General features: G+C 46.1%; 1 non-coding gene across 1 annotated transcript; it reads right to left on the bottom strand.

Moving 5' to 3' along the window:
• Positions 1–1,207: 1,207 nt before the first annotated feature.
• Positions 1,208–1,314, bottom strand: LOC117796233. The gene has a single exon (XR_004620599.1). It is a non-coding gene; the product is annotated as a U6 spliceosomal RNA (small nuclear RNA).
• Between the last annotated feature and the right edge of the window lie 6,398 nt (positions 1,315–7,712).

Below are 7,712 nucleotides of genomic sequence, written 5' to 3'. Positions count from 1 at the left end.
CATTGACTTACATATGGCCCATGGTTGCTTTTGCGTTACAATGGCAGAGTCGAATAGTTTTGACAGGAACCGTACAAAGCTGAAAATACTTACTCTCTGGCCCTTTCTAGAAAAAATGCCTAGCCCTGTCTGTAGGGTTGATTTTATTTTTTGTAGCTACACGTTTGGAAGAAATGCATTCTACATTTATATTTTTAGCGGTTGTCCTCAAACTTGAAGGTGAATATTTAGCAAAATCTGCAGGTCTCTGTATCCTCTGCCCTAACTACTCAGTGACCTTAGAACACTTTAAATTCTGAACTCTTCCCTCCTTTAAAGGATTTTAGTGTTGTTTAATATTTTAGTTCTATCCTACTTTCACTCTTCCTTTAGTCATTCTCACTTCCTTTCAGTTGATATTTATTTGGATTTCCAACTATTTACTAATTTGTAGACTCACACTGCTTTGTGCACTCCCTTCCTTTCTGACTTTGCTTTCTTGTTGTAGCACTTTCCTTAATTAAGACTCTGTGGGTGATGTGTTTTTCCTTTTCCTTGTGTATCTGAATATGTCCTTCACAGCTCTCACTTGAGCGGTGGGCTTATTGTTTTCTGTAAGTCTTCATAAGATTGTATCATTGTCTTCTGGACTTGAAAAGGAATAGCAGGGGGTCTGCTATCATTCAACTATCATTCAATCCCTCCTTTCTTTTCTCTCCAGTTATTTTTAAGCTTTCCTCCTTTGTCTTTGATGTTTGATAGGTCCACTACACTTTATTTCTATTGTTTTGAGTCAATATGAGGACCCATGTTTTTTTAATTCTGCAAAATTCTCAGCTGTCAGCTCTCTAAACATTGTCTCTTTCCCACATTTTTAAAAATATTTTATTTTATTTATTTTTAGAGAGAGAGAGTGAGAGTGCAACCAGGGAGAGGAAAAGAAAGGGTGGGAGAGAGAGGGGAAAGAATCTCAAGCAGACTTTGCATCCAGTGCAGAGCCCAATGTGGGGCTTGATCTCCAGACCCCAAGACCATGAGCTGAGCCGAAACCAAGAGCTGGGATGCTTATCTGACTGAGCCACCCAGGAGTCCCTCCCACATTCTTTATTGTTTTCCTTTCCACCACTTGCATTAGACATTGTAGGTAAAACTGTATGAAATGCAACCATTTTCGACCTACGAAGAGAGTTCAACTTAATATATTGGAGTTACTCTTTTTTCTTTTTTTAAAAGTATGAAACACTTTGTGAATTTGCATGTCGTCCTTGTGTAGGGGCCATGCTCATCTTCTCTGTATCATTCCAATTTTAGTCTGTGTGCTGCCAGAATGAGCACAGGAGCTCTCTTTCTGTTATGCAGATCTTAAATTACTCTTTCATATCATCCACTTAACTTATTTATTTTTCTGCATTCTGTGTGATTTCCAAATGTCTGTTTTAGAGTTCAGTATTTTTGCTTCAAGATATCTATTCTTCTACTTAACCTATTTAACTTTTCTACCTTAACGGTTGTATTTTTCATTTTTAGAATGTCCATTTAATCCTTTTCAGATGTGCTTTGCTTTGACATTCAATCTTGTTTTTGTGTGTATTTTTTCCTATTTCTCTTTGAAGATTTTACATATGCTTAAAGTTTATTCTAATTTTTTCTTGTATTTCTAGTTCTTAAGGTGAATTTCTCTCATTTGCTATGTCTTTTGATTGTTACTATTCCTCATGATGGTTTTTTTGCTCCCGTGGCTTGTAATTTTTTGTTGTGAGCTCATCTTGAATGGGGGAGGCTTTCATATGAGCCTTGCTCTCTCGGGTTTTGGACGGTTCCCTTCTGAGTAGCCTCACATAGGAAGCTCCTCAGGATCCCGTGAGTTTTATTGGTTCTGCACAAATTTTGTAACATTTCAGCTTGGAGTTTCCTGGGCATGCCGTGCTTCATGGTTCCTGTGTTACGAGGGGGCTCAGAGGCACTCTGCCTCACTTAAGCCTGAAGTCTTGCTCTTCCCCTAGACTTCAGCTCCTATAACCAGTTCCAATATCTTGTGAGACTTTTGTCTTCAGCTTTTATCAACTACTCTGGTTGGGTTTTTTTTTTTTTAAAGATTTTATTTATTTATTCATTCGACAGAGATAGAGACAGCCAGAGAGAGAGGGAACACAAGCAGGGGGAGTGGGAGAGGAAGAAGCAGGCTCACAGCGGAAGAGCCTGATGTGGGGCTCGATCCCACAATGCCGGGACCACGCCCTGAGCCGAAGGCAGACGCCCAACCGCTGTGCCACACAGGCGCCCCTCTGGTTGGGTTTTATCTTCATTTTGAGCTCCTGGAGATTTTCCTTTCCCTACTTTTGAAATTGACTTTGTATTTTAATAGTTTATTGTTAACGTTGTATCCAACATTTTTATTTGTTGAGACTGGGGGTGGGTAGGGGGGCTAGTCTTTCAGTGTCTGCTCAGTCTACCATCCTGACTGGACGTCTGAGGCTCATGAGTTGTTATTATTCTGGATATTTTTATTATCATGAAAGAAATGTCAAAGTTTCTGTAAATAAGGTATGAGGTGCCCAATTTCCATTCCTAAAGGAGGAATTTTAAAAATACCTTGCCTGTAGTGAACTTATTTTCAGTCTCTGCCTTCCCAACTCCCTCACAGAAATGATATCAATCAAGTCACCCATGTGATCTTCATCTGGCCAAATCCAATAGGCTGTTCTCTGTCCTCTTCTTGCTCATTGGCTCAGCTGGCCTTTCCCTTCTCCACCAAGTTCTCTGCAATGGTTTCAGGACACCGAGCCCCCCTGGTTTCTTCCCATCCCACTGGCCACCATTCCCACACTCCTTTATCCAGCTTCTAAAGGTTGAGCTTCTTTTCTCCAGCTGCCATCTAATTTCATGGCCAAGCCGTATTCCCGGATTACTACACTTCTCTCCATCTCCATTGTGGCCGTGATAGTCCACTATCTTTGGCTAGACTGAGAAAGTGTCTTAATTGGTCTTCTTCTTTTCCTGCATATCTTACTGTGATTCTGTCCCCATATAGCAGAGTCAGGTTGTAAATTAATCCTGCAATTTCACTGCTTAAAACCCACAGATGGCTTCCCATTGAACTTAGAATAAAGCCCAATACAACCTCTTGTTGTGACCTTCCAGGCATCCCCTGATCTGGCTGTTGTGTTCCCTTGTAGCCTCTCCTCCTCTACTCCTTGCTAGCTCACATGTTCTAGCCTGGCCATCTCATTCTGCCCCAGGGCCTTTGCACATGCTGATCCTTTCGTCTGGAATACTTTGCCCCAGTCACCTTTCCACAGATGTCTCTTTCATACCACTCAGCCTCAGTTCAAGTGCCAAATCCTCAGAGAGGCCCTCACTGGTTACCCTTGCTGAAGCAGCCCAGCCTGTCCCCCTGTCCCTCTCTACTGCGTCACCCTCTGCTCTTTAAGCCTTCATCATCGCATTTGATCTCATTTATGTCTTTACTCATTCACGGTCCCACCCCAGCAAGAATATGAGCTATACCAGGGCAGGATCTGGGTCTGCCTTGTTCACCGTTGATTTTCCAATATTGACAATAATGCCCGGCACTTAGTAGGTACTCAACAATCATTTTTTGAAGGAATGGGTGAATCTACTTTGTGCTTTACGTACATCATCTCTTTCAAGGTTTTCAACAACCCTAAGGTAGAAGTTACTGTGCCCATTTTAGAGATGAGAGAGGATCTGCCGAGATGCCTAAGATTCTCGGAGTCCTAAAACCAGGAAGAAACGGAGCTAGGCATTAAGTTTTCCTGGCTGGATCCAAAGCCCATACTCATTCCCTTGTATCAAATTGCCTCTTGTGGGCAGATTTGGGATTTGGGTGCAGAGGTCAAAACACAAACAGTTGTTGAGTCAGGATGTCCCTTTTGTTTGAGAACAAAACCTTTTATTTAAGCCAACGAAGAACATCCAAGTCCCCGAAGTCCCAGCACCGGATGGCATGCTTCCTTGAAAATGCCCACACAATGGTCGGCATTATGCAGAGGCATTTTTTTAATCAACTCTGTTTTGGAGTCTTTCGAACCATAAAAAGACCAGTGTGAAACCACAAAACTTCTATGTTTCTTGCACTCTTAAAACTAAAGAAGGAAAAAAAAAAAAAAACAGGAGAGGCGGGATTATTTGAACCATATTTTGCAAACGCTAGCTTCTCTCCCAGTCTGAGGCAGCTGGTGCCAAGTTGCAACTCGCCGCACATTTTTATGGGTCGAGTTATTAACCTTTGCGAGCAGCTGCCTACAGTGGAATTATTGACAAGGCCCAGGTCTCTGGGCAAAAGTAGGCATTACTGCAATGACCACCAAATGCACAGCTTTCCACCCTGGCTCCAGAGATTTAAAATGTCCTTTGGCCACACATGTTTACTGGCACCGTGAAGAATTCCCTTTTTCTCTCATTCACCGAAGACTTGGACATTCTGGGAGTTGGCACTAGCAATACGTTGGGCCACAGGGTAGGCCCAGACAAGAGGAGTGTGTGTCTTGAGGCCTATGTTACCCGGAAATAGTGTGGAGTCAGGCAAAGGGCTGTCCAGTCTGATGGACTAGAATTTGAATTCCGGCTGCCCTTGACAGACACTCGGTCTGGGTGACCGTGGGCCAGTGACTTGATCTGGCCCAGTCCCAGTTTCCTCATCTGTATAATGGGGCTCCGTGCCTTGTAGGCTGGGCGTCAGGATTCAAAGAGGCATTGCATGGAGAGAATGTAGCCTGATGGTTAAAAGCATGGACTCTGGAGTCTGTGAGAACTCTGTTTGAACCCAGCTTCAGCTCCTACCAGCTGCCTGATCTTAGATCAGCTTTGACTAAATGGCTCTTAGACTCAGTTTCCCCATCTCACTGGGTTATGCAGAGGTTTAAGTGAGAGAATGAGTGTGAAGTTCTTGGCACAGAGCCTGGCTCATCCTTCTCAATAAATTAATCTTATTTTTGTCTTCTCCCTAATAACCTGTTCCTAGGATAGTGAATCATATGACCATGTCTGAAATGAGAATCATCGATATTATAAATGTGTTCGTAGGCTCTTTGGCTGACTTAAAAAAGTAGGTTGCTAATCATGATGAGGTTTCGTGCATGTGTTTCACTTAAACTTAGAAAAATTGGGAAAAAGAAGAAAATCCTTTGTTCAGTGGAGAACATGTTTCAAAGAAAAAGTCATCAGCCAAGAATATTCAGAACCTTTTGTTACGTTTCGAAGAGATGATTATTTTGTAGGCTCTGAGGCACTTAAACTCTGTCCAGAAATTCCTTTGGTAAATAATAATAATAGAAAATATCCTTTGGAAATAATAGAGGGGATTTAGCAAATGCCTTTCTTTCACAGATCTCAAAGGCTTTCACGTAATTTTAGGGCTTTAGCGATTTTCTTAAAAGGGTTCGACTTTCTTTCCTTTATCAGCCAGAGGTATGTTTACAGGAACGGTAGAAGTTTAGAGTTGGAAGAGGTCCTAAGGGTGAATTTGTCCAGCCTGTCTGCTATACGCATAGGGGAAACTGAGGCGCAGAGAGGCAAGGATCAGCCGGCGGGACTGGAGTGTGGGACTGCTGTCACCGGCTCAGGGCTCCAGCTCAGTGCTCTTCCTGACTGCAGGCTTTCTGGTGCCTTCGCCTTCCACATTCTCAAAAAGGCATCTAAAGGCCGACGTCATATTGACATTGGCACGTGTTTGCTCATTTCACCTTCGGGCGTTTGCCCTCGGATGCTTGACCGGGAGGGGCGGGCGAGCAGCGAGGGCATGGGCTTCCGCCTGGGGCTCCCGTCCTGGGGTGCGAGTGCCCAGGCAGGCAGGGGACCATCCCTGGCTTTGGAGTCAGGTTGGCAGCTCACATGCTGGCTGTGATCTTGGGTGATTCACCTGCGTGCCTGGACCTCTTGGCCTTGCCTTTCAGACGCTGTAGTTAAGTGACTCAGGTGGGTTTTTGGGTTAAGAGTTCAGAGCCCGTGTGCCCTGTTCATCCCTCCCTAAAGGGCGGACTGTCATGATCCGCACACGCGTCGGATTTGTCTCCCCAATTCAAGATCCGTCATTTCACATTGTTTTTTGACTCATTTCTTCATGGACTCTTTATTCCATCATCGAACAGACATTCTAAGCCCAGAGACATGCTAGGTGTTCGTCACGCGTCCTGCATGGTGGTCAAAATGAAACATGGGTCCTGCCATCAGGGACCCTTCTCAGGACAACCAGAGCAGCGAATCAGTAGCAGCCCCGCAGGGCTGTGTGCCTGCGAGGGTGAGGCAGGTGGGCTGCGGCGACGACAGCCCCACGCACCGTGGCTTCAGAACCACAGAGCTGCGCTCTGGCTCTTGCTCTAACACCGTCAGCGGGAGGGCTCCGTCTGTCACAGCTGCTCACAAGTGCGGGCCGATGGCGGACTGCCCCGACACGGGCCTCCGTGATCACGAAAGCAGCACAAGCGGGAGACTGGGCGTCACCCCGAGACTCTCAGAGCTTGACCAGAGATGACACACGTTGTCTCTACTCATATTTCATTGGCCAGAGCCAGTCCTATGGCCACACCTGACTTTGAAGGAGGTGAGGAGCCGCATTCTATCAGCGCCTGGAAAGAGAACGGGCAGAGGTGGGTGCCTCAGCTTGCCCACCTGTAAAAGCAGGAGGCAGCACCGGCGGGCACCGTGCATCCCGAGGCAGCACGCGGTCCCGTCTCCCGTGTGACTGGAGCAGGATCACTCACGTTCACCTTCCGAGAGTTGGCGGGGAAGTGGGTGTAGCCAGTGCTTAGAACTAATTTAGATTTCTGATTTCCAGAGAGATGCCTTTATTTTGGGCCTCCTTTCCCTTCTGCTCTTAAATTCTGGCAGAAGTATTTTCAAGGTTATGGTTATTACATCTATTATTTTTCTAATTTCTTTTTTGAGTGAAATCCATTTTTGCAGAGTGAAGAAGGAGTGGTGTGAAAGGGGTTTAATAAGGGGAGGGAAACCATAATTTTGGCAGGAGAATCGTGACACTTTCAAAGTGAGTAATTATGGATGGGGTGAGCTTGAAACCCACTTTCACAGCAAATTCCCCTGCTGTTTCCAATTGGTTTTGTTGGTTAGCTTTAAAGCTTGCCCTGGCTTTTTCCACTGCTGGTGGAAATCCTCGCCCCACGGCAGTCGGCCCCTCTGGCGGCAGCCGCATTTCCAGTGCTGGTGAACGCATGGGAGTCGTCTTGAAATATGAACTTGGAGATCGGTTTCTGTGCAAATCTCAGGCCACTGTCTGCGGGGCTGCCAGAGACCTCCTTGAAGGCCTTATGGCCGAGCTTAATTCCAAATGACAGAAACGTATCTTAGTTTAGGGGGGCCCCCTTGCTCCGGGGTCGAGTCCACCTTCTAAGGGGGGCATGTGTATGTGTAGGTTACCTGTGATCATCGCCTGTCCACCTCTCGACTCCACATAGTCCCTGGCATGTCTCTTGCTGTCCCATGGTGGTCCTCTCCTAGCTGCTTGCGACGGCAGGGAGGCCCGGGAACCTCTTCCCAGGCCCCCGAGAGCTCTTTGTGGCCACATCCCTGCTCCTGGGCACACTGCTGGTGGGGGCAATGCCATGGGCTCGCCATCTCCCATGCTGTCTTGGAAGCAAGGCCGAGCTCCCTTCCGCCCTCAGACTGGCCGAACTCCACCTCCACGTCTCAGCCCGGACTCGGCTCTCTCCTCCATCAAAAATGCCAGCACCCAACTCTCTGGCTTCATGCCTGGC

This window comes from Ailuropoda melanoleuca, chromosome 14, assembly GCF_002007445.2.
Source record: "Ailuropoda melanoleuca isolate Jingjing chromosome 14, ASM200744v2, whole genome shotgun sequence".
NCBI classification, from domain to species: domain Eukaryota; kingdom Metazoa; phylum Chordata; class Mammalia; order Carnivora; family Ursidae; genus Ailuropoda; species Ailuropoda melanoleuca.
The sequence above is the reverse complement of the archived record's forward strand: the minus strand, read 5'-3'. Positions and strand labels throughout refer to the sequence as shown.